The following is a 27,986-nucleotide window of genomic DNA, read 5'->3' as shown; positions in this document are numbered from 1 at the left end:
TCTGAATTGAGATGATTCAGCAGCTGTGGGTTTTACCCTCTTTTAAGGAAGAAATATGAAATAGTACAAAGATATACTAAGGTTTGCTAATGTGCTGTTGAGTTTCTAAACATATTGATATTTATTCTGAAAACCCTAAGGCTAATATATTTAGAGTGTTATTCCTTATACTGCCATAGATAAAATCAAGTACTCAGAAATGTTTATTTCCTCTAATCTTCATCCATTTTATCTTTATAAAATGAAAACCGTATTTACAAATATTACTAGCGAATTCAGAAACTCAATGAAATGTGTGAATTCTCTTATAGAAGTACATTTACAAAAGTAAGGTCCAGGGCAACCATAACATAGAACTGTGCAGTGGTGATGGTATGGTTTTGCTGAGACAACTAGCAGCCACATCTCTTTTCCCATACATAAATGGCAGTCAGCAATAGCTAGAAACAAAAGAGCCCTCTCTCACTCTCTGAATACAGTGACATTCATTCTCAGAGAAGCAGGGGCAGCTTTTTGAAAGCGGACTTCTTCAGTCCAACAATAACACACAATGAGTTATTGACTTGTTTATATATGGAGCTCTTTTCAGTAACTAACTCTGACTCCCCACAGTCTGGACAAATGATTGATTTCGTTGTTAGAAAAAGAGAAAGCTCTTGCACTAAACTCTGTAGTGCAAACTACTTTTTCCCCATTTGTTCCCCCACTGAATAGGACCTTATTAAAATGCACTTTCCAAAAAATACCTGCAGCTGGCCTTTATAAGCATGTTTTGTATATATAAATAAGTAATTTGTCCCACTCTTTTGTATGGTAACAAACCATTGGAGAATCTTGTCAACATATATATGAAGGTTGAGTGTCATAGGATTTTGGCTAAACGATATTATTTATATCAATATGCATATAAAGCGCAATTTTAGAAGTATTTACAGTAGCTGTTTGCTATTTGATTACAAATACTAAATTTTAAAAGTTAATAGGCATGACTTTTTTATTGAGAAATTCCTATTTCCTTTTGACACCAGTTGTTAAAGTAATATGCCATACACGTTATTCTGATACCTTTTTATGTATGATCACCTAAACAAATATTTGAATAACTGTTAATTATCTTGCAAATTTTGCACATTGTTGTAGCGTATAATCCATCATGTTTTATTTTTTGATACACTGCTTATGTTAATACTTCGTATACATATATGCAAAACATTTTATTTTAAAGAAAGTGAGCCTTCTTATGTCTTCTGTTATTGCTATGGGGTTTCTTTAATAAGTAAATAAGTATTTGGTTTCTTTTTTGTAAATTTAGATTCTGAGATCTATTACTTAAAAAGATGCTGCATTTGTGCAACAGCTATGATGCAGGAACAATTTTTATGTAGCAAAAGAGGATGCAGAGTTCTACCGAGCCCTGCAGTTTGCTAGTTACAAAATCTCAAGGGAAGTTAAGCGCTCATTAGAATGTTGCTGAAGGTGTGTTTCCAATGCATTTTACTAACACATATAGAAATATAATGAAGAATTAATGGAGTTAATGCCACATTACTGCTGATTCTCCAGGTCCTGGCCCCTGTGAAGTTGTGTTAGCCATGGCACACAGAATGTAAAATACTAGCAGATCAAATGCAAAATGCTAGCGTTCTACAGCAACACGACATAAATTCTGTAGAAACCTATTCAAGTTAGAAGGAAATGAGGTATCATATCCCTCATATCCCTGTGAGTATTCCTTGTGTTTCTGACAAGACTTAAGGAAGTGCAGATTTCAAGCTTGTGTAGATATCTAAGATTATAAAAAGAAAACTGGGAAAATGTAAATAGTGGATTTCTAATCTGGAGCATAAGCCTTGAAACTTGCTGATTTTGGTATTCTAATTCTGTCAGTTAATCATGTCATACCTTGTTTTTACAAATTTGTATTCTTTCCATCTTTTGTGTATGAATTTCTTGTATCTCCTTTCTTTCCTTTTCTTTCTTGATTTTTCATTTGTTTTCCAAACAAAAATACTTTTGTTTATCATACTTACTTCCTTTTTCTTTATTTAATGCAGTTTTCCTAACATAATTTAGATCCCTTTGGGAGTGCTAGCACAGACAGGCCACCAGTTTCTACCTCTCATTAACCCTGCCCAGGCAGATCTGATTAACAAATTATATAATATTAACAGAATTTATGATATGATGTCAGCAATGATATGGTGATTTTCACTAAGCTTTGCTAGAACCTATTTAGAATTACCAAAAAATGAATTTTCAAAAAAATTCCTAGTGAGTAGGTTGTGAGGGGAAAAAAAAAACTAAATGTCTTTGCTCTTATTCATTTTCATATGAACACCAGGGATTAGCATACTTTTGAAAAAGCATGTATATGCAGAGCAAAGAGGACTTGGAAAAAGCTGTATTTTCTATAGAAATCCATGCATAGAGCAGAAATTTGATTCAGAAATTAATGCCTGGCTTGTTATCTTTAACTTCTATGTATCTTGCTCTGTGCCTTGTAAATGTAGATCAGGAGCTCATAGTAGCATCATTCTTAACTGGTTGCGGAGGGTCGGGGGAGGAAAAGGAAGAGCTATTCTTCTGTGTAGCTTCTGTAGCCTTTTGTGAAGACCCAGAGATCCTTAGGGTTTTCCTGTGATCTCAACGTATCCATACTTACAATTGAGTCGTCCCTCCCCCTGTGTATCTGAATGTCCTGGGACAGACCTTCAGCTGCAGTAAAGTGATGTCAGTTGAAGTTGGTGGCTTTTTACTCATTTAATTGAGTGACATGCAAACCTGGGCTGACGCCTTCTCCACCAAAGCCTTTCAGAAAATCTCTGAACAGCAGCTCTGCAGAGCTTTTTAGCTTTTGTCTCTCCTACAGCTTCAGGTGTTGTGCAAGGAAACAAGAGGGATCATCAGGAACAGATCCTGGTCTTTGAAAGACATTATGTTGCGATTATCTAAGTAGATTTGTTTTACTGGACAAGTTACACCCATTTAACTGGAGAAACATATCTGATTTCTATCTGAAGTGCAACCTACAGATCAAATATTTTTTCAGTAAGTACAGTCCTGTTCAACAGTGATAAGTATGACACAAGTATAAAATTAAATGTGTGCTGGAAAAATAGGACTCTGTATCTTTCATCTTCATTAAATGGAAGTGAAGCTGCAGTATGCAAATTTGCAAAGAATTGTGCCTTAAAACAACTCTTTTGACTTAAACTTTTGTTTAATTTTTCTTTAGAGGTGTTTTATTTTATTTTAGTTATGCATAAAAATGCAGGTGTATGTATTCTGAAATTCTTGGTACTACCATAGGAATTTGTCAAAATAAAGTTCTCAGATTCTTTGCAAGCGTCCAGGCATTTTCTTATGTATTTAGAGTCAGAATTTTAACAATATTTTATGTCAAATGAAAGACACATCATATATAGCTAACTTTGTTCGCCCTGTGCTTGTGCCAGGAAGAAAACATTTCAGTGAGAAAGCTAACAGCAACCATCTTCAACTTTTATATTTACTTAAAAGCTTACCCATCTGCTCCCAGTTCTGGTCTTGCTTTCAGCTGTGATTGCTGAAGACCAGTGGGTGTACTAGTGTCAATCAAATCGCCTTGTGACTGCGAGAATATACAGACCCTTTTTTTTCTTCCTAGAGATTTCATTTACCAGACTTAGATGACTGGTTTGAATTGTTTCAAACTTTGGGACAGTAGATGAAATCCTGGTTTCATTTAAGTTAATAACTATTTCTCTCATACTGATCCATTCTGACAGGTATCTAGAGGAAGGCAGAAACATCATAGAATGCCTGCTGTTCAGAAGAGGAAAATACAGATGTGAGGCCGATCCTTATCATAGGTAGGCTACAAGTATTGTTTAAATAGGACCCTTTCGATGAGTTGGAGACTGGGAGATTTAAACAACCCATAGAAAAGCATTGACTACTGGCAAAAGTAGAACAGTCTCATTTTTTTTTAACTTTGTCTCTACTGCATATAAATTAGACGCTGTCTTCCCAACCTCAAAATACTGACCACTGAAATAAGTATTTGGGATGTATGAAGTTTTCAGGTTATTCGTTCTGAAAGGTGTTTTTTAATAATCACATTGCAAGCCAAGCCAACCCCAATGTTCAAAATATACGCCTTTTCAAGTTGATGAAAAAGCAAATGTACATAAAAATGCTTATATGAAAATGTGTAAGAAAATGCTGTATATGTTTATATCAAAATGCTTCATATGGATTTTTAATCCATGTGTATGTAGTATGTTATTTTTTATTTTTCAGTTGGATTTTGGTATTGGTTTTCAGAAGGGAAAAATCATTAGATATTCTTTCAATAACAGAGGAATCATATTTAAAGCAAGAAGAAGTAAGTGAATTATATAAAGTAATTTGCTTGACAATTAAGAGAGAAAAAGACCACAAAGACTATATTTGAAGGCCAGAAAAGTTATTTTTGTAACTGACTTTAAAGCTGATTTTGATCTCCAAATAAAAATGAGACAGTTTTCTACCACCATGCTTCTTAATGACCCAGTAAAACAATTGCCAAAAATAATTTCATATGCATATAGGATACAGATTTCCGAATCCTTAGATTTACATCTTTTTTCTGTGGAGTATTGAGATCCCCAGATGCAAAGGATAATTTTCACGACAGGTAGAGCAGGAGCTGTACGAGGCAAGAGCTAAAAACTTGGTAGTCTTCTGTGCACTGGATTTAGGAACACATAAAAAAGTGTCCAGAATGCCTGTACATATGTGGCCCTATTTTAAACTTAGTCTCTCACTGACTTATGATTCAGTTCTATTAGTGAGTTTAACCATGCTTATCAGAAACAAATAAATACCTAGGAAAGTCAGTGTCAATATTACTGGCACAAAACCCCTCAGTCCTTATTAAAGTAAATGAACTTTACTATGAATGATGGTTTTCATGAAGAATTTTTTTTTTAAAATTATTCATATTATGGAATGTCTATGGGTATAAGGGATTTGTCACTTTGATAACACTGTATCTGTTAAAACTTGAAAAGTATTTGTAAATTCTTTATGTTTGCAAGGTTGGTGACTGATTTTCTCTTTTCTCTGTGAAGACAACTGTTGCATTTTCCCCCAGATTTTTCTGTCTTTTTTATCTTCCTAATTCCATGTTGAGTGGATCTGACATGACCTCTTTAACTTAATTCTCTCTTCTAAGCCTTTCTATTTAAATGTATTCTACAGTGTAAAAATGCATTGGAGATTAACTTCTAGCTCCAATTAACTCAATGGCCAAAGAAAAAAATGAGTAGTGTCATTAGGATCTATGGTTACAATCAAATATTCTTTTTTTGTTGACATCAAACATTGATTAAAAAAGAGTAAATGTTGCTAGTTCACAGTTCTGTGTAAGAAGCTGTACATAGCTATCTATTCTGCCCCAAACAGAATTTTGGCAAGTGCAATTTCCTTCCTCTTCCCTCGGTGTACGAGGATGGAAGGAAATTCCATCAACTCTTTTATTTGCACAGAAGATTCCTCCCTCACGGCCAGCTTCAGTACCTTTACTTGCGTGATGAGACTACGTCCTCTCTCTTCCTATCACTCCCAGCCTACTTTCTGCTGATGCGTTCGGAACAAAGGAAAAAATCCCAGTGCTTGGGCGTTCCCACTCAAAGGATGGGTGGGAAGCTTGAAATGAGGAAAAAAATCAATATATTCTAATAAATTCTATGTAGTAGCTGTAAATATGTTTGATGTCATGTGTGACTACAACACTATATTTGATCCCATGTAGAGGATGGGTTAATCCTTCTAAAGAAAACCTCCCTGACTGCAATGAGTATGAACAATTGATCTCTCATACTCAGTAAAAGTTTTGGTATATGTCATACTTGTTATCAATTCTACAACTTCTAAAGAAACTAGGGATGTTTTCTTCAAATTTTGTTTCCTACATTTTTTAGTATGCAATTCCTTTTGCTAATAAAACAATATTCAAAAGAGATTTTGTTCCCTAGCAAAATATTTAGTGTTCAGTTAAGATTTTAAGTAACTCCTTTGCTTTTGTTAGAACTATGATGCTGCTTTAAAGAAAAATGCTAAACTCTGTTCTCTTCTTTCAGGGAAAAACCATAGTTTAAAATGTGAAGATTTAGTAAGCTAATCAGAAGATTACGCAGGAAATATTATAATGAAAAACTGTTAAATCAAGCATTTTTCTTACAATAGCTCATGCTGTGAAGTTGACAGCATATTCTGTAAATGAAATATTAATACAAAAGTTGTGGCAGGTAAAAGTGAAGAACAATTTCCTTGTGGTTTCTGGATAGCAAAATCCCCTTATTCCTTCAGATAGAATAATATTAATACATGCATCTTATTGTAATGCCACTAGTAAATGTATCTTAACATTTTGTTTACTGGAATAATTAAAAATATTTTTAGAATTATATCAATGATATTTCATTTTCCTACACATAACTTCTTGTTGTTTGACATTAACTTGCTTTCAGTAATATTATTTTGCTTGTTATCTACTGATTTCTGACTCATTTTTTTCTTGAATAAGTCAGAGTCACAGAATGATGTGTACATGTAGACCTCAATCTTGAGCTCCTTACTTGGGCAGAAGTCCTAAACTCTCTGCCTGAGGTTGGGATGAGTAACTTTTCCAGTTCCATGTGCTTAGTAATGTTATCTCTGCCTACTGAAAGGCATGTACCAAATAAAAAGCTTTTAATGACCCATCACGTATTACCAGAAATATGGAGAGAGACAACAAACACTATGAAAATAAGAAGGAACAACAGAAGCTGTACAGAGAAATAGAGAGAAATATGTATGAAGTGGGCAAAATATTAAACATCTTTTTAGTTCCAGATGCTAAAGATCTTCCAGTACAGGTTACTCAGTTAATTTACAGACATTCAATTTTCTATTTAGAGCTTGCAAATTAACACCCTGCATACACAAATCCACATCATTTATTTTAAAGTTTGCGAATCATATGGAATGGCCGTTCAGGTTTTTCACTAATCTTGAGCAGGGTATTTTGACTGTCCTCCTGGAGACTTCTGGCACACTGAAAAGTACGGAAGTGGTGCCAGGTACTGCAGCACCCAATCCCCAAGCACCTAGTCCAGGAAGGGTCACCCTTCCATTTGAATGGGTCTGAATTTGAATGACAGAGCTCACCAGTACGTCTTTGGGCAGCTTTAACATATGACCAATGGTGAAGCTCCTAGAGGAAGTAAGAAGCTACTCCAAGCGGCACAGCGTGTAAGATCGCTGCTGGGCGGAATGCAGCCACCACTCTCCGATTGTGTTCGGTGGAGGTATAACACCCATTGCTCAGAGCATGTAGGCCCATTTATTTTGTCTTTTGAATAACTCAATTGGTTGTTAATATTTCATATGTCCTTTGATGTGGATATTAATTTTAATATCACTTGACATTAGCATGAATACTGATTCAATAATACTTCCATATTAAATGATCCAGCTTTATCTTTAAATATTCCTTGTTTTCATAATTCTTCTAACTAAACAATTTCTTGTAAGTGTAATTCAAATAAAAGATGTATCACATTAGTGGGCATATTAATTCTCAAGTGTTTTATGAAAAATAATGAAATGTAGCTATAGTTAATCAATCCAAGATGAGATTTTTATTCACTAAGAACTTAACTAGATGTTCAAGCTAACAAACAATGACCAATTGTTTAACACGATTGCTATCACTGGGATACATGGTATTTTTTGTATTATTTAAAATGTGCTGAATCAAAACATTTGCACTCATAGTAAATCACTAATTGTGGCACCATCACAGCCTTACTTTCAGATGTTTTTTTTTCTGTTTTCTAATTACCTATTGAAGGGTCTTGTTTCTGTTTTACAATTAAAGTAATAAAGGTCCATGAAATTTCCATTTCTTCTTTCCTTAATGGTCCTTCTCTGAGATTCTAGAAGATGAGTGCTGTCAAAGCCATATATGGGAAGCATTTGTGCATATGGAGATGCAGATAGGTACAGAATGTGATTTTCAAAATCTGGACAGTATTCCCTCTCTATTGGGAGTGAAAATGCTGGAAACTTTGATGGGGAAGTCATTATTTTGCAGAATTACTTCGCTCATTACTTATTAAGAAAAGCCTTCCTCATGAGCCCTGATGCCATTTGTTTTGCCTGGTTTAGAAAATAATTACAGATGCTGAGCTCAAATCATAGTATAAATCAATACCGGAGTTGTTGAAGCTTGGCTGATCTATACCAGCTGAGGATTTGTTTCACTAAATGCGAACTCTTATTGCTACTCTTACAATTGTGTATCTCCTGCCCCTTGTTCGGATTTCAATTGACAGGTTCAGTGCAAAGTGGCTTAGAGCACTCTCTGATAACATGAGTGGACTCTGAGTAATATAGCATTTAAACTGACAGCTGACTTTGCAGTGCCAACCTAAACAGGATAGGCTTGAGGAGATACTGATAATAAATGGACTTTATGTATGATGATAATAAAAATAATTGATACTATTATTTGCTGTGGATTTGCAGTAGCACTGATAGACTTTAACTTATAAAATACCTTACAGAGCTGTCTTGAAGCCTATGTACTGTATAATCATAAGCAGTTCATCAGACTTTAAGACATTATAAATATCATATTATAAATATTTACCAGTCGAGGTACAAATGACACAGTCATTGCTCACCTCTCTGGAGAGAGATTATGGCAGGAGAAAGTAGTTTTAGTATAGCAAGAAAACCACAGTTCTCTCATAAGGTAGAATTTTGCAAGGCTGCAATGTGCGGGGGTCCTCAGCTCCTCTCACATCAGTACCGTTACCCTGCTGTATGCCAGCCGAGCAGACACCCCTCCTGTATTTTTAGTAAGAAAAGTAGCTTACTCTTTGCGTGTGCTTTTTTTGTTACGTTGTGTTCATTTACCATTCCCTCACCCAAGTCCTGTACAAGTGTCACTTCCATGATGAGTTTTCCTGGCGAATGAGGAGTAAAATGTGTAGGCTCTCTGTAGCACAATGAAAGCATGCATTTTTTTCAACTTATGCGTACGTAAGCCTTCTTTTGTGAATAAGACTCATAGGGTCAGATAATGTTTAAAGGGAAAGGCTTTATGTCTCTCAGGCCTGCATGTTTCCACATGGATGCTTCTACACACACACAGATTGAATTATGAACAGACCTATTAATGCTGGGATCACAAAAGGTCAAGTTTTGTCTTCTTTTACCTCTATTCAGAATTGCTTTTGAAAGGGGGGAAAAAAGGGATTTGCAGAAAAAAAGATTCATGATGAAGAATTTTACAGGTCTTTTTTTCTATCCTTTAGCAACATCTGGGAGTTGGAAAAAAAAATCTTATTATGTAAAACAGTCCAGGGGTATTGTATTACTAGATTTTAATATATCTGACTTGGGTCACTTGTAGGGTTACCTTATGGAATGACCTGCTACCTAAGGAACAAAAACACTAAAAAGGAACTTGATCAAAATTTTCCTGCTACTATAGTGGATGTGTTTAACTGAAGAAAAATAGTAAAAATATTCCAAGAAAAAAAATTAGACGTTTATTATTTGATAACAACAGAGCTCTAGACCCTAAAATATTTTCTCAGAAAAATCTTATATTGAAGTTGAGCTAATCCTTCAGAACCTGCAGACTATTAATTTGAAAAGTTGTATTACACTTGTACGTAAAAGTGGAGGTTACAAAGTGCTCTGCCAGATCTCACCATAAGCTTTCACAAATATTTTTGCAAGAGGAAAATCAAATAATATTATTGAAGAGTTTCTACTGCTGTATTTTAATGTTCTATATCGAGCTATGCAGAGTCATGAAATCAGTCTAACACCGAAAAATATTTTCTAAAGAAAACCATGTTGAGAAACAGAGAAATGAGACTGAAATAATAATAGGTGCTTTTAAGAAGGCAAAAGTTTAACATTATACCCTGAAGCTCTGCATTACGTTTGGCATCTTCTTACTTATATTTGTTTGCATGTGTGCATGAGGGAGAGCAAATACTTGCAAGTATAAATCTCTGAAATACACCACTGCTTACTTTCTCTAATGCTAAAAATGTATTACTGCCTCTTTATACTTTGTTTTTATTTGCAAGAAACAATACAAATATCCTGAAGTAGAAAAATGCACAAGTGATACAGAATTTTTAAGTGTGATTAAGGCTGGACATCAATCGTACAAGTTCAGAGAAGCCTAAGAAAGCTAAGGAATTGGTAATTATGATAACAGATTAAATGCATTAATAGCAAATGTGATACATATTGGAAAGAATCATTGGCATTATTTATACAATTTAACAATTGCTAATTCAAAAAATGACTGTTACTGCTCAGTAAAATCATCTAGGAATCCCTATAGGCTGGATTAAATGAGAGTGATGAAAGGAAATCAACTCTGACACTGTATAAAATTAAGAAAGAAAATTATAGAAAATTTTGTAATGCTGCTATATAAATACCACCATCTGAAATTTCATATTTTTTTCCACAGGGATAGGAAAGAAAGCTATAGTAAAAATGCAAATGTCTTAAAGTTTTGTCTTCAAAAAGAATACAAATATTTTATTTGAAGTAAAAATTAGAAGACTATGGCTCAACTAGAATGAGAATAAAATTGAGTGTAATAGAAACCCTAGTAAGTTATAAGTTGCATAAAATAGATATACCAGATGACACTCAATAAAAATAAGTCTCATTACATTTTTTTTTACTCTAAGTACTTAGTGAAATTCCAGAACTCACTTTTGCAATATATCATTGAGTCCCGTGTCTTTGTCATTTGAAAATAAGCAAAAACAGATAATTGTTGCAATATTTCAGAAAATTGAAGTTTGCATAGTACAGGGTAAAAATATGTAATGAGTCAGTAACTTAGTAGGGCCAGTTCTTCTATAAAGGATGTTCTGCCTCTCTGTAGCAAGGGTCAGTGTCAGAGACTCGGCTGGACTGGACTGGGTTGAGCAGTATGTGGCAATGTTAATATTCTTTCTTAATATGCAGAAATCTGTAGGTCTTGTGTTTTCATAATTGATGTCTTTTGTCAATAATAGAATAGAGTAAGAGATATAATAGGCTAATAATAAAGAAGAATAATCTCTGTGTGAGCTCTTCCCTTCAATATATGTTACAATGTCCTTCAAACAAAAGGCAGAAAAAATAAAACTGGAAAATCTCATACAGTTCAGGACTTCATGGCTGCCTTGGTAGTGTGCATATGCTTTTCTCTATGTACAGGTACACTCTGCAGTAAAATAGGGTAAGAAAATCATGTGATTGCCCATGCAATACAAAGCTATAACTCTTTAATTGCCAGGCACAATCTGTCCTGGTTATTTCTTCTAAGCCATTAAAACTAATGGTATATGTAATCTATTTTTCTTTAAGTTAGATGCACAATTACATATGAAAACTGAAGTTGGCAACAAAAGTGGAGACAGCTGGAAGCATCAGCTCAAACATACTACAGTCCTAGTATTTTATTTGTGTTTGTACATGAACAGCTTACATTTTCGGGTAAGTTACAAAGATTTATATTTCTGTACCGAAAAATAACTCCATAATTGTAGTCCTATGTTTAAATTATAGAACTGGTGTATGACTGGTGAGACTTTGCAGTTCTGAAACTTGAAATTTCTGAAACCAAAAGCGCTGAGAGAATTTGGGCTGGCTTTTTGGAAGTATCCCTCTTTTGAGAATCCTGCTGGTATTAGCCCTTTCTGAGAGCTCATTTCACTAGCATGGTTTACAAAATTTCACATTATGATAGTGATCATTACATATTTTATGTGATCAGCTATTTTTAACAGCTCAAAAAATGTAAATTCTAAACTGAGACTACATTGTTACTGTGTCTGTTGAATATAAACATTTCACCACTAGAAAGGCTACCTTCGTTTTTTTAAAAATACATGTAAGGATAATCTTGCAGAGATTATTCTTACTTTTTTTAGACTTCTTCTGTACTTCCTTGGTCTGAGACATTCTCTTTCCCAAATTCATAAGGAATATATATCTGGTTCTTATTGTAACGAAAAGATTGCATGAAAGCTGTATAAGCATAATGAAAATATTTTAATGAATACTGGAAGAGTATGTGCTAGATAGATTCAAAGAAACACGTATAGCTTATACATACAACTTCTGTGGGAATTAAAGAATTACGTAGTCCTTTTTATTTTAATATATGCCATTTGTTTGTGAATACAGAGTTTGTAAATTACGAATTATGGAAATAATGATTTTTTTTTCCAGTTATTAAAGGTCATTATATGTGTGTAATTATTGGTGAATTATGTGGTTGTCTATAAAATGCAAAATAAAGGAGTAAGAGAACTGTGTTTATTCCTTGCATTTGCCACTCTTGTATGTGGTTCTGCATATGGCTATGACTTTTTTTGGTCTAGCGGCATAAAACCATACCTATGTATCTGTATCAAAAATATGTTGATATTTGGAAGTTACGCATACATATTATATGTCCTATCCAACTTGGAGCAGTAAAACCCCCATGCTTTCTGTAGGTTTGTAAGGAAAAATCTGATAGGTGGGATAGTACCTGTTGTAATTTAACCGTCCAAAGCTACAGAGGTTATCTCTCTAAACTTGCTTCACTATTATAGGCTAAGCAGGAACTGTGATGTATACATAGAACAGAGCTTCCTACAAACAGAAGTTCATTGCAGGATCTGTATCTGAGGCGTGGTATGTTTCAATACTTTTTGTATGGTCTAATATCTTGATTTGAAAAAAAAAGTCATTGCTTCTGCTTCGTAGCAATGAATATACCTCTGTGAACTCTGAAATGTCTTTGTTCACCAGAGTGTGTTTCTCATCATTTGGGGGAGAGGCTTAGAGCTGGTTTGTAATAGTCTTTAACTTCAAATGAAGTTGTTACAATAAGTAGAGATTGTCAATTCATTTCACTGATTAGTTTTGGAAGTCAGTGAGCAGAACATATATGTGCCTAAACTCCTTTATTGAAAGATAAATTGAATGAGGTTAAGCAGCACTTCCTAGCAGATTTTCCTGGAACATTAAAAACCTTAGCAGAATTGCTTGGTGTTTTGTAGTATTCATGAGAGGATATTAACAGATGAGGGAAAATACACTTTAAGATACAAATCTCTTCTAAAATAGGCTCAACCCTACTTTAACAGACAAATATTCTGAGAATTCTGACCAGTAGTGTATCTGCTTTAGATGTGGCTATGCATATCCTTTTTAACCTAGTGGATAGCCCTGTGAGAACTAAAATATTTCAGCATGATTTTTACACAGCAACTTTTGCTTTATAGTGCTTATAAGAGTGTTAGGTAGCTGTTACAGAGTCTGACAAGCTCAAGAGAAGAGAGTAGGAGCACTTTGCTGACTTTCGGTTTGGGTCAACTTCACGAAGAGCTTAGAAGCATGTTTGGAACTTGCTGTCCTAGCTTTTTTCAGCTTAGCCTTTCCTTCTTTCAGCAGTTTTGTTGCTGTAATGATTACGCTAGATCTTGTTTCTTGAGCTCTGCTACATTAACAGCATAGCTGATGTCTTCTTTTTCTTTCTTCACTCTTTCACAGAAAGAAAGTGGGTGAATATCCAAGTTTTGGATATTTGTGGTTTCCTATAGCAAGCTGTTGTACTGAGTGCTGCAGGTCTGTTGCACATCTATGGGAAACCTATAGAATTCATTGTTATCACTCAAGAAATCAACTTGTCATATGATGTACCTTTTCCAGGAAAGCCTACTTCTAAACCCAGAATTTTTCCTTTTTGTGGCATTTTGCTATATTATAAACTCTGATAGTTTCAGACTTTCTTTGGGAAAAAAAAGTAATATTTTTCATTTCTTTGCCAGAGAAGAAAACAAGAAGTTATGTAGATTGAATTGTGCTGGTGTCAGCTGTTTCTGGCAAAGTCTCTAGAAAGCATGTATAGCTCAGTTGTATGTCGATGGGAAGATATTATGAAGACCAGTGTTTAATATTGAACATACAGAAAATGAAGAGAACCTCTGACCGTGATGCCCTATCCAAACTGTAATAGGGAGTGAAATATAATGTGAGGTGTTCCTCAACTAAAATCAGTCACAGTTGGGTTTTGGGCTTTTTTCCATATTCTGGATGTAAGAAATTTTTAAGAGAGAATAAGGAGATCTGTGATAGTGTCTGTCAGGACTAGCCTGGGAACAATTAGCTTTGAGAACTAGTGCTTGCAGATGGTGCAAGCTGGATATCTTATTACTTAGCTTGCTTTAGTTCTCCATGTGTTTGAGAAGTGATTGATGAAGACAACTATGTAGCAATACAAATTGGGTATTAGAACTATCCTTTCTTGTTTAGATATTTGTTGCAACTAAACATTATCCATAATCACGCATTGGTCTTCAGAGACATTCAGAAAGAACTGCTGGCTGAAGCTAAACACTTGCCTATCAATATACACATGCAGTTAACTTTTATGTTTTAATGAATTTATCAGTAACAAAAAATGACTGGCGTTGCATCATACAGTTTTATGCTATGCAAGTCTTTTGAGGTTCTGCAGCTGTTCCCAATGTCTTGTGATCTAACGAGGCAAGAGTCAGGGCACCTGTTGTGTCAGGAACTGCCATACTTCAGAATGCTGATTGTAGGTGGGGCTCTAGGTGCTGCTGGAAACTAAATGAAAATCTGAGCTTGTGTTGTGTTGTTTTTTTAATGCCACTATTGACAATTCTGGAACTTTTGAGGCAGCTTTAGGTATCTTAGGTGTTCCATTTTCTTAAAGCAGTATCAATTTTTGGGTAAGTCAGTGTGGCTAGTCAAAGTAAGCCTGTTCCAACTCCTGGAGTGGTGGAACTGTATTCCATGTGTATTGTAGGCAGGCATATTATCATACACCATTTTTTAAAATGTAGGACGACTGCTGTCTTTAGTGTACCTCTGTATACAGAGTACACCTGGACTGAGTATGGAGTGAACATTTTTACAAAAATTTTAATGCTTTCTGTCAAAAGCTTTTTTGTCAGGAGGAGTACATGTAATTTTAATCTCAAAACTGCAAAAAGACAGTAACTGTCAACAAGTAACTTCAGCAGGCAGAAACCTTTTCTTGACTTTTTTTTTTCTGTGAACCATTTTGGTCTTCAGCAGATTTGATGGTGGATTTTTCATATTGATCATTTCAAACAACATTTCTCATTTTTATTTTAGGATTCTACTCTTGAGGTACTTACGATGGATACATCATAATGTGCTGAAATATATTTTCATGTTATGTGTAAGATGCCCAGATTGAATCATATATATTCCACATACACATCAGCACTACACTTGCTAACTTCTTCATAGATCACAATAGAACTCTGCTACTAACTTTAGTGTGAGCAGGAATAAGGTTTGAATAGCTTTAGTTTGCAACTTCGTGTATATACTCATATTCAATCAAAACTGTACTTCAGGAATTTTCCAGTTAAAAAATGGCTTCCAACAGACTTGTATGTTGTAACAATCAGCCTTAACAAGTATTTTTTTCAAGACTTTTCTGATGAGAATTTTTTCACTGCCTCTGTAAAAGTGAAGAGCACTTCCTTACAAGTCCCACATAAGGTTTATTCATGTGGTTAACAACTCACAGGGTCATCTGTTTAATTAAAAAAAAGGGGAGGTGGAGGAGGAAATACGATTGCACATAAAGCTGAGTTGCTAAGCTAGGTGCTTATTTGGTGCAGTTCTATAGAATCATAGAATAGTTTGGGTTGGAAGGGACCTTTGAAGGTGATCTAGTCCAACCTCCCTGCAGTGAGCAGGGACACTTCAATTTGATCAGGTTGCTCAGAGCCCCGTCCAACCTGGCCTTGAATGTTTCCAGGGATGGGGCACCTACCACCTCTCTGGGCAACCTGTGCCAGTGTTTCACCACCCTTGTTGTAAAAAAAAAAAAAACAAACAAACAAACTTCCTTATATCCAGTCTACATCTATGCTCTTTTTAGCTTAAAACCATTACTACTTGTCCTATTGCTACAGGCCCTGCTGAAAAGTTTGTGCCCATCTTTCTTACAAGCCCCCTTTAAGTACTGAAAGGCCACAGTAAGGCCTCCTGGGAGCCTTCTCTTCTCCAGGCTAAAAATATCCCAACTCTCTCAGCCTTTCCTCACAGCATTCATGCTCCAGCACTCTGATCATTTTTTTTCCCCTCCTGGGCCTGCTCCAACAGGTTCGTGTCTTTCCTGTGCTGAGAGCTCCAGAGCTGGATACAGGACTCCAGATGGGGTCTCACTGGAGCGGAGCAGAGGGACAGAATCCGCCTCCCTTGACCCACTGGCCATGCTGCTGGGGACGCAGCCCAGCATACGGTTGGCATTCTGGGCTGCGAGCGCACACCGCCAGGTCATATTGAGCTTCCTGTCAACCAGCACCCCCAAGTCCTTCTTGGCAAGGCTGCTCTCAATCCATTCTCTGCTCAGCCTGTATTTGTGCTTAGGATTGCCCCAACCCATGTGCAGGGCCCTGCACTTGGCCTTGTTGAACCTCATGAGGTTCACATGGGCCCACTTCTTGAGCTTGTCCAGGTCCCTCTGAATGACATCCAGTCCCTTAGATGTGTATTGTTTTGACCTCCAATTTATGGTTGCTTTTTATGTCATTGTTCTCTGATTCATGGTTATTACACTGCAAAATAGATGCAAGGTAAAAAGTTTGTTTCATTGTGCATTTTCCCCACTCTCCCCTCCAGTACCCAGTAAATACTTGTCTGACCACTTCTACAATGCTAACGTATCTGACTATCCATCTTAAATTGTAGATGAATCAAGCATTGTATATGTGCAGACTGACTCTTAATTAAATCACATATAACCAAACCATACTGTACATAACTAAGTATATTCTGTGGTTTTAAAAAATATGAAAAAGACTGAGATGAACGAAGAGTATAACAGACAATGCATTCTTGTCATAAATGCTGTGCAGCACAATCTGCTTTAATCCGTCTGTGCTTGCACTCACAGGTTACATTATTCTGAAGGGCCAGTGCTTATTTCTGTGCAATGCCAAGATATTATTTTATATGCCAAGATATTATTTTATATGTCTACAGGGAGTATAGGTCCTAGTTTGTAGACTGAGGTATTTAGCTCTGATTTGCATACAAAGTATTTTCTTTTATATGACATTAAAGGATAGTTATAGCTGCATACATACAGAAATGCTAAAAATTATGCATTTCAGTGTATTCTGCTGTTTTAGATGAATTCCAAACACCCAGGTGTCACCTGATAATATAGTACCACAATTTTTTAGCTGTTTGTGTAGCAAGCTTTGCACTGATTATCTACCATTATTCATCAAGAGGTGTCATTATTTCATTGACAATATTATGCATTCACTCTACATTTTGATTAGTGTTTCTCACCAATGGCCAGATTCTCCTCATAGATTACAGGTGTAAAGTTCAACTTGGAGCATATAGTTGAAAGAATGTAGACTTTCAGTTAAAAGCACAGTTCAGTTTTTCTAATTTTTGTTACCTAGATCAGATACGTGTGTGGAAGCGTGTGTATATATATTTGTGTGGTATGTACTTATTTAAAACAGCAAACAGGAAATTCTCTGCACCCCACTCTCGTATTTTCTTGTTCTTAAATATATTGGAAGTTTGTAAACTGCTCTTCAGGCTTGAATTTCATTTTATTCTTTAGAATATACAGAGATAAACTTTATGGGTGTTCTGTGTAGCTGTTTTGATTAGTATTGCATCAAGTATGGAAACTTTCTGTTGCAGCAGTTCTAAGTAAATTCAGTGTGCTTGCAGGACAGAGTTGAATAAAGAGCCATGAGAATGGGAAGCCATAGATGGCAGCTTCAGTGCTGGTTTGTAACAGCTGGATGAACTGGTTTACTTGAGCAGCCTGAAGTTAATATTTGCTTTAAAATTACCTAAAACATGAATTCTACAACTTTGATCTTAATCTAGTTGTAATTTACATACAAACATTTTTCGGAGAACTATCCCAGTCTGGCCCTTAAACAAGTTTTACTTTAAACCAGTTTGTTCTGTAAGAATGGGATTAAACACACAGTTATGCTCTGGATTAGGGATGTTTTCAAGACTGTGTTAAGTATTTAAATTTTCTTCTGAATCAAAAAAGACACTGAAAACATCTGGGGTTTTGTTTTTCTTGTACCATGTGGTCATTAAAAATATAGAAAATATTCTAATTTTTTTCTGAACAGATGAAGATCTGTCTATCAGTAAATGGATTCACTTTTGTCTAATTTTTATTCTTCCCAGTTGCTGTAATATGAAAGGAAAGTAGAGATGTAGAAGGGAAAGTTAAATTGGTGGGAATGAACAAATACTTCTTTCCCCTCTCAAAAGAATCATCTTGCTAACTTAAAGGTTATAGAGCTCTCTATGTGGATCATTGTAGCAATGACATAGTCGTATTTGACTCGAGGTGTTTGCTTCAAGCTCTTCAAAAGTCCCTCTGCATCTAGTTTTTCAGAGCTGATTTTTACATTAGTTAGTAAAGGGCAGTAAACAGGTTCATCTTTCTTTCATTCCCTCCATATTTTGAGGAGTTATCTCCCTCTGTTTCTCTGCACCTGGGTGAAAAGTTATTTTGGATGTAATATAGGAAATGGGTACTGCTCAGTAGCTCCTGGTGTAACACCTGCTGTGAAACTTGGCAGGACTTCAAACAGTTTAGTGGCGCTGGAAGGAACCGGTGTGGGCCCTGTGTCCTGTAGCATCACCCATTGGCTTCAGGTTTGGCAGCTGGCATGGACTTCTGCTGTTCTTAGAGATCCTTTGTTCTACTGTACTGTGGCACCTCAAGGCATAGTAGTAATACTTGAGGGCAGTATCAATAGCCTGTTCTTCACCTTCAGAGAAGTCAATGGCCATGCACTCAGCCTTTTGGAAAGGAAAGACTTCTCTAAAAGTGAGGGATCTTAGGGGTTTTAATGTTGTCTCTGTGACTACATTTATCATTAATTCTACTGCTTGCTTTATTTACATATATTGCTCTGTTTATCCTGTTGTAAGAAACTGTAGCAATGCATTCTCTTCATTACTTAGAATAAAGAAAGAAACAGATGTCTTCCAATTAACATTCAGTTTATTGGATCAGTGATTTTCACTTAACTTTTCAGCACTAGGTCATAAAGTACAAATTGTTACTTTCTCCGTTAGGAGATGTTTGCTGTGATACAAGCCTGTGATTCATATCTTCATTGTTCTTTACTCCTATAAGGGTTAAAGGATTGGATCAAAGGGAAGTTTTTGGCTGTGCCAGACATTAAGAACCGCTGTCCTCATTGCTTAGGTGTTTTGGAAGGATTGCCTCCTTGAGTTCACTTCACATGGTTCTTATCAAGCATATTCTGGTGCTGGTCACCTGCTGCTTTCCACCATCCACAGGCTGCAAAGGTGAAAGACCCTTTATCAAAACCAAATTTGTTGTGAGAGGGAAATTTGTTCCCAGTTTCAGAAAACAGGATTGTCCTTCATATTTTCTCCATAAAAGGTATTGGGGTCAAGTAATATGGGCAGTATCCTCCCTCTGGAGGTGATCCTTTGGATCATATTGTCTCAGCTGCAGAAGATCCTGGACAAGGATAGACTTAAGTCTGAACACCCTTGTTGCTTTTCAGTGAACTTCCGAGCTGTGAGAGGCATGCTGGACTGGGGCATGTAGTATGTGCGAGGAGCTACTGTGACGTGGTTATGACTATCTTTTGTGAAGTGATGTAAAATAAAATCACCCTTGCAGTGCTCACAGTGTGCAGACATCTGAAATGTGATCTTTCATATTTTGATACCTTTTTTAAAAGAAAAAGTTGGGGGGGCTGGCACACAGAGGATGAGGATCGCCATTATGAAAGTCAGTGCTGTACATAGTGGTAATCAACATGACATACTAGAGACCACCTGACATTGGTCTTATGAGACATCCTTACCTGTAGGACACGTGAAAAGGTGTCAGCATTTGTATGCTGATATATGAAGCACAGAGCTCATAGAGAAAGCTCTGAATTTTGTGTTGGCCTTGAATTGCTTCAGTTTTGCTGTAAAGTTATGAAGCTTTTTCGTGTGAAAGAGAAATAGTTGTTCAGAGGCTGATACAAAGTACAGAACTTAAAATTTACAAAATATCTAATAGATTTAAGGAATGTTAGGCTTTATGTAACTGAGATACTTTAGAAAATTTTATTTAACACTATGGACAGCAATGGACTATGTCTATCTTATAAACAAGAAACCCATTTATGTTTGGTATTTTTCTTACAGTAGTATAGTACTTTAAGTGAGCTAAATAGTCAAAAGACTTTAACGGCACCTTTTGCCTTCAATAATGATAGTGATGGAATTTTCAAATCCCTTCTTACTTCCTTTTAAGACAAAAAGTGTCAAAGAAATGCCAGGAGTTTCACAGATGGTGTCTATGTCTAGCAAATACTGGGACACAGAGGCTCTAGAGAGCAAAGGAGTGAATGCTGGTGGTCCTGCAAACTCTCTAAATGCAGTTTGGTAGACTTTACTTGATTGGCTTGCCTGTGGTCTGTTGACTGACTGCCTGATTTGTGGTTGGAGAACATCAGGTGTGGTGCTGGGATGCAATGTTTTGCATAGCTTCATACAAAAATACAGTTCCACCTTCCAAGACTGCGGGTGAAACAAAGTGGGGGCAGCTGAGAGATCTGCCTCCAAGATCCTTCTCTAGATCTAAATTAAAATGCTAATGTAGATGCATCCAAATGATTACTGAGAGTTTATTTTTTTTATTTTGCATATTCAACTTGTGTATATTTGTTTTTTAGGTATATGAAGATGATGAAGGTGCATGGAAAGTATTACTTTATTAATGAAAAATAACTGGAAAACCACTCTGAGAATCAATCCAGAGCAATTATGAAAAGAGTAAGTAAAGGACCACATTGAATTGAAGTATCAGATTGTTCAGAATTAAATTATTTTAGGTTTTCACTCGGAAGAATTGAGATCTTACAGCTTTGATTGGTGACCACTAAGATTACCAGAGGGGGCTGGTGTGTAAGTAGGTGTCTTTCCTTAATCTGAGTTCATTGTTATATTCAGTAAAATAGTCTGGGTCCAGGGAAGCCTGGTAGAATCTACTACAAATCTGACCTGTGCTCAAGTATGGCTACTGAAAAAATAAATTTAATGGATCCATTAAAGGACTAAAATTTGAATCAAATTGCTCTGGCATCATTGAAACACTATCGTCCATAAAAGCTAGCTAGTGATCATTCTTGTTATATGTTGAAAATTCATCTGCTTTGAAAGCAGCTGGTAGAAGCTGGCGCCATTCCTGGAGGTCTTTATTGAAAAATGTCTTCAAGCTAGTAACAAATTTATCTTTTCTTTCTAAGGATTTATTTCAGTAGTGATAATTTCTGGCAAACCACAAAAATTGTCCAAAGTTTATTTTAATAAATTCATACTTTAAGATATTTGAAAGCAGCTTCTTCATGAATTCAACAAATATGAGGTAACATCAGAAAGAACAAGTAGCTGCTATGCTTAGAATACACTATATGTTTGTGATGTCTTGTGCTCTTCGTTCCTTCCCCAGTGTGGCTTTTTATTTCATTTTGCTTGCCCCTTCATTTTTGTTTATGGCAGAACACTTCTACCTAGCAGAGAGCCAGGGACAGATCAGTACAGTGTTTTTGTAGGACAGTCAATTAGCATTTCCATAATGGTTTTATTAAACAAAGATTCTACTGTTGTGTGACTTACTTCTGTAGCTTAATTTAAATCTCTAAATTAAGACTAACCATTGAGAGCTTCTTGGCTAGTGCTGTCTTTATATCCAAAGTTGATGTAAGAAGAACCTGTCTGAGGTGAAATAACTCCATCCACAAATGATATTTTATTTGTGAATAGGTTAATCCAAGAACTGCTTCAAGGGGGGATTATTCTGTGAAAATGTTTATCTGTCATAAACTCAATTTGTCTAATCCAAAGTAATTTCTTTTCTGTCAGTGTTGCACCATTGTTCAGTTTCTGTTGCCATTCTTCATTTTGCAGCACAGTTTTCCCCTATGGTGTTTTACTAAGACTTTAACTAGAGAAATTCTTAAACTTTGCCGCTGCTAATATAAATTCTGCCCTTTCAATACTGGAAACAGTGGAAATCTATTCTTGCAAGCTATTGGCTTCAGGCTTGTTTTTAAGTAGGTCTGCTCAAAGCCCTGTTGCATGACACACAATGTTCTGTGCTAGATTGCTACCACCATCGATTGCCAACAGCAGCTGGGTTCGCTAGGGCTGGGGAAGAGGAGGTTAAGGTCTGCACAGTGAGAGAAACCTATTTTGCAGAAACAGAAACCCCCCAAGAGCTCTCAAATGGTTATCATATCTCAGTTGAAGGGGGTGACAAATAGCTTAGAGTGTTAAATTTTGAATTACTCTGTCTTTTTGGGTAGAGTACATGACTACTTCTGCACAGTGTGGCTATGATGTGATATTGTTAAGATATGCTTATGAATAAAAAAACCTTTTACGTGAGCACATTTAGATGCTTTAAGATACTGTTTGTCATTATTAGATGCTTGATTCGGAGACCAGAAAACCAAGAAAGATGACTGTGCTCAGAATTTTGCCCAGAGATTCCTATATAAGTCACAATGTCTGCCTGATGTAAAATCATTCCCTTGGAAAATACCAATCATTTTACAGCTTTTGTGTATTAAATAATCCATAGTATCACTACGTACTTAATTAGAAAAACCCCAAATACATGCTGCTTTGTTTTTCAAATTATGCCTAATTTGTTCTACTTTTGTCTGCTAGATTAAACATACCTTTACATAGGGAGTCAATGCACCACTCGGTGTCAATGAAATGCACTTTATCTGTAGATGAATGATCTCACATTTTACTGCAGGGGTCTCTGGGGATGGCACCCCTTGTTTCCCTTGTTGAAACAACAGGGACTGCTACCTATAAGCCCTTTTGTTCCTGGAATCTGTGAGTTGATTAAAGTTCAAACAAAAGATTATTTATTTATTTCCTTCACACATAAAAGGCACATAAAACAAGTTGTAAAAAAGACCCTTGTGATCTTATTTACACTTTGATCTTTCCTTGATGGTTTCTTGAAGTTCATGTCAGCTTCTTTACTGTTCTGTATGTAATGTGCTCTATCTTTCCCTGTAAATTTCCCTGCTGGTGTATTTGCTTTTATTGACATACTCTTGATTTTCCTTCACTGTGCAAACTCATTTTCCTTTTGTTAACATTTTAACACTTAGCGTTTTCAATCCTACATTCACAGCGGAAGAAGTAAGCTTTCTCTAGCAGGGAGACAAGGAGGCATTTGGCAATCCAATGCCCCCTCCCACTGGGGTGTTATTTCTCCTCCCATATGTATCATTGAGAAATCTTTATTTCTCTTTCCTCTTCACCTCTTTTCAGTCACCTTGTTCAGGAGTACAGTAATGAATTGGATGTGTCTCTGGAGGTTTAAGCAACTTGCTTGGCATTCCTGTCCTCCTCAGCTCAGGTCTCAGTGCCAATCTTGGTGAGCTACTGGTACGACTTAAGGGACAATGGTTTCACAGAATGTTTGGGGTTGGAAGGGACCTCTGTGGGTCATCTAGTCCAAACCCCCTGCCAAAGCAGGGTCACCTAGAGCAGGCTGCACAGGACCTTGGCCAGGAGGGTCTTGAACATCTCCAGAGAAGGAGACTCCACAACCTCCCTGGGCATCCTGTTCCCATGCTCCATCACCCTCAGCGTGAAGAAGTTCTTCCTCATGTTCAGATGGAACTTCCTATGCTTCAGTTTGTGCCCGTTGCCCTTTGTCCTGTCGCTGGGCACCACTGAAAAGAGTTTGGCCCCATCCTCCTGACAGCCACCCTTCAGATATTTATAGGCATTTATATGATCCCCTCTCAGCCTTCTTCAGGCTAAACAAGCCCAGCTCCCTCAGCCTCTCCTTGTAGGAGAGATGCTCCAGTCCCCTCATCATCCTCGTAGCCCTCCCTTCATCTTTCTTGAATTGGGGAGCCCAGAACTGGACACAGTACTTCAGATGAGGCCTCACTAGGGCAGAGTAGAGGGGAAGGAGAACCTCCCTCGACCTGCTGGCCACACTCTTTTTAATGCACCCCAGGATCCCACTGGCCTTCTTGGCAACCAGGGCACACTGCTGGCTCATGGTCATCCACCAGGACACACAGGTCTGTCTCCCTTTCATTCCCAGCTCAGTCAAAGTATGTAAGAGTTGCAGAACTCTGCCTGTAAGTGTGGCTTACAAAGCTTCAGTGTCGTTACACTCAATAGTTCCAAACTTCCAGAGAGGTTTAAGACCTCTGTTTCTGTTACTGCTTAAATACGGTGTTCAGGATTTTCATGGTCCCAGTCTTTGGGGCTGTGGCCCCTACTAGAGATGTTTCATGTTTCAAATGTTACTGAAAGGATTTCTAATTGAAATTGTGTTGATTAAGAGCATGGAAGAAGTCTAGGTCTTATACAGGTGTGTTGTTTCGTTGTTTAGCACAAAGTATACCTGTAGATACCAGCTAGATTTCTCTCCTGCTTGTTTCCTGACTTTGCTTTAACCTAAATAAAACTACTTTGTTTTCTCCTTAGTCTTGCATCTCAAAGAATTAATCTGTCATTTTTATGCCTTTCCTGTTTCTTAAGTAGCTGCTTTGGTGCTGAGACATCTGCAGGGATGGCATCTCCATGTCAAAATGTGTTACAGGATGCATTAGCTTGCTGTGAGTTTCCTGAAGGGGGAACTTAAATGGTGTCAGACAAGCTTAACTGGTGGAAAGATGAGGAGAAATGAGGGGCAGATGTGCCTTGCATGGATACTTCAAAGGCAAAAGCTCCGTCTTATTCGATAATAAGATATATTGGCAACCATGACTGTGGCCTCTGTATTTAATGTGTGCCATAGGTATATCACTGTTCCAATGGTTTCATTCTAATCAAAATACAATTAACGTTTTTCCATGGACATTAGTTTTGCACTGAAATTGATGCTACAATCCTCCTTACTTGAGACTGATGGCTGGTTGAGTTTTACCTAACACAGGCTGGTTGTCTAAGCTGTTCTCAATGGAAAGAGATAGGTAATAAGGCAAAATGTCTTGTTTAATCCTAAAACCAGTGTGAGTTGCCCCAGTTAGGTGACTGTATCTTTCAACAGATTATAAGGAAATACTAAGCAACTACCTTAGCTTAGACTAGATGACTTAACGTCTAAAATCTCATTTCTTCTAAATGAAGCAAGAACCCCTCTTAAATAGGTGGCTGAAACAGTTGTAGTGATTCCTGAAATTTGAATTGTCATGCCTCCGTTCCTTCTGTAAATGGATGGAGGAAAATGCCCTATAGATTTTTTTTACTTTATCTTCTATATATATCTGATAGGTAAATTAATGATTTGATTGAACTTTCCATGTTCATGGAAACACTCAGATTTCAAATAATAAAATGTGTTTTTTCATGTTGCTACAGACTGTTGAACAAGCATGTCAGATGAAGCGAACAACAAACAACTTCAACTATTAGGGTATTATCTTTATCTTTCTGTGAGTAATCATTAGATACTTCAAAGACTGATTTGAACTGATGAATTTTCATTAATTCATAGGTATCAGAATACCAAGGCAATTGGTACAACAGCCTGGAAAGCAGTCTGGTGTCTAGTGTTCATTTCCAGTACTTAGTTTCTTGCCATCATGTAGCTGGATTATTTAAAAATATGGAAGCCTGCGTGTGTGTGTGTACCCCCATTCTTGAGCTCAAATGTGAACTTTAATATGTGATACATTCATTTCATCTGTTGCTCTACCTAACCATCCTTCCCCTTCCTTAGCATTTGTTCCTAATGTGCCTCTGCTAGGTGGATGTAGAAGGCGATTTAAGGAAGTAATAAGATGGAGGGTGGCTAGGTAAGATGGGCATGATCATGTACATATGTTTCTTCCAGTGACAGATCTGTTCAAGTAGTCCCTGTCCCTGGCACTCCATCCATCTATTGCTACCCTGTTCTCTCCTACTGCAAGGAAAAGAACAAAGGAGCACTTTTCCAGCCGGATTCATCACGTGGCTGAAAAAACGGTTATGAAGGTGAAGATGTAAAGGTTTTAGAACAAATATGAGATGTGTAAAGGGAAATGGAGATGAGAGCTTGCACCAGAACTGTGATGGATGAAACCCCAAATATATGTAATCATGCTTGAAGAGCTACTGGTATTTGCAGAGAAATTGCTTGCTGGTCAGAAGAGCGGCAAGAAGGGAAAGGACTTCAGATTCGGACTCATCTTTATGGTGCGATGAAATGGGAAATCACATATCGACGCTGCATGCTGGAGAGCTGGACGCCGCGTGCCTAGAGACTGCCTGACGGAAGAGTGAAGCCGACGGATGAAATGCCCTCTGCGACCGCGTTATGAACCGGCTCCTGGAGAAGGAACGATGCCCTGCGCCGCGCCGGGAGTCGCGGGCGCTCCGAGCACGGCCGCTCTGGCTAGGGCGAGTTGAGAGGCGCTGCTGGGCATGGCTAAACGAGGCCTGCGGTGTTTCTGTCGAGCTGTTGCCCACCTCGGGCCCGGCGGGCGGGACGGGAGCGCTCCCGCCATGGGAGCCCAGCAGAGCAGCGCCCGCCGCCTCTCCGCAGAAGCCCCTGCCGGCGCGCGCCCCGCCCCGCTCCGCGGGGCCGCGCCCTCTCGCGGTCCTGCGGCGCCCCCTGCCGGCGAAAAGGCCGCGCCGGGGCGGGCGCCGCGCCCGTTCCGCGCTCCCCGCGGCCTCCCCCGGGAGCGCAGCCGCCGCTCGCCCGGGCTTCGCTTGCCATGGTCCAAAACCCGCCTGGCGCCGACGCCCGCTGCCTCGGTTTATTTTCTTTTTTCTTTTTTGTCCTCTCATCCTTGGCGCGATTCGGCGAAGGCTTCAGCGCTCAACGGACGGCGAACCAGCCGGTCTCCATCTTCCGGCTCAGCCTCTTGACGAGGCAGGGCGAGAAATTAAAACTCTGCTTTTACTGAACAGTGTCTGTGGGAATGAAAAAAAAAAAAGTGTTTTTTACGGTAGAGACTACAGGTAGGAGCCGAATGTTTGTGACTCTCAGCAATGTCTTCGTTGTCAAACTAACGCGAGGGGAGGTTTGATAACCTCCTGGTAAAAGCCCTTTGATTTTTGTTTTAAATTCCAGTAAAATTTCCGAGGCCTTGTTTGAGGCAGGGCCGTCTGTGGAATATGACATCTCTGTCTCTACTTTCTGTCTTAATGCCTTGTCATAGTTCCTGATGCCTGCCTGTCAGCACAGCGAGAGGGATTTTTTCATGTCTGAGTAGTCACCTTAATGACAGCAGATGGAAACGCCGCGGGGGGCCCAAGCCCATCACACTGTCATTGTCACAGGCTGCCCTGACCCGCTTCCACGCCGCAATTTTTTTGTCCCTTTTTAAAGGAGAAATGGATGGTAATTGAAAAGGATCTTAAGCAAGACTCACGAAGCTGCAGACAACATGATTTCCCGCTATCTCCCTCTGTTTTCACAAATAAAGTCTTAACCTCTTAAGCACCAATAAGAGTAGAAAGAAAGGTAAATTGGTAAAGCTTTATAAAGATTGGCCTACCAAAGCTTTTTCCTTTCTCTCCTCAGAATGCATCCAAGCTGTGTTACAACCTCATTGTGGTTGGTGGGTGCTTAATTCCTTTTTTTTGCATAGAATTATTGATTTCCTAATGAAAATTGTACATGGACTATCAACTCGTTGCTGTGTTTTGATCATGTTGAAGTATCATGAGGTTATGCATCTTGGCAAGGAACTTCCCAGCTCATGTCTAAAACTAGTTGTGAAGGCTCATAAATTCCTTGTTTGCTTTGTCATTTTAGGATTATTTTTTATTAAGCTTTTCTAACCTGATTTAAATTGTGTTAAATTATAATCAGTTAGAACTCAGATTTTGGTTTTGTCATAGTTTTTGATTTAAAAGAAATCCTTAAA

General features: G+C 37.6%; 1 long non-coding RNA gene across 1 annotated transcript; it reads left to right on the top strand.

Moving 5' to 3' along the window:
* Positions 1-26,100, top strand: LOC142361982 (uncharacterized). The gene is made up of 6 exons (XR_012764574.1): positions 1-81; positions 2,870-3,048; positions 3,768-3,851; positions 11,410-11,538; positions 20,814-20,913; positions 25,967-26,100. It is a non-coding gene; the product is annotated as an uncharacterized LOC142361982 (long non-coding RNA).
* The last annotated feature ends 1,886 nt before the right edge of the window (positions 26,101-27,986 follow it).

Source organism: Opisthocomus hoazin, chromosome 7 (assembly GCF_030867145.1).
Source record: "Opisthocomus hoazin isolate bOpiHoa1 chromosome 7, bOpiHoa1.hap1, whole genome shotgun sequence".
In the NCBI taxonomy this organism is placed as follows: domain Eukaryota; kingdom Metazoa; phylum Chordata; class Aves; order Opisthocomiformes; family Opisthocomidae; genus Opisthocomus; species Opisthocomus hoazin.
The sequence above is the reverse complement of the archived record's forward strand: the minus strand, read 5'-3'. Positions and strand labels throughout refer to the sequence as shown.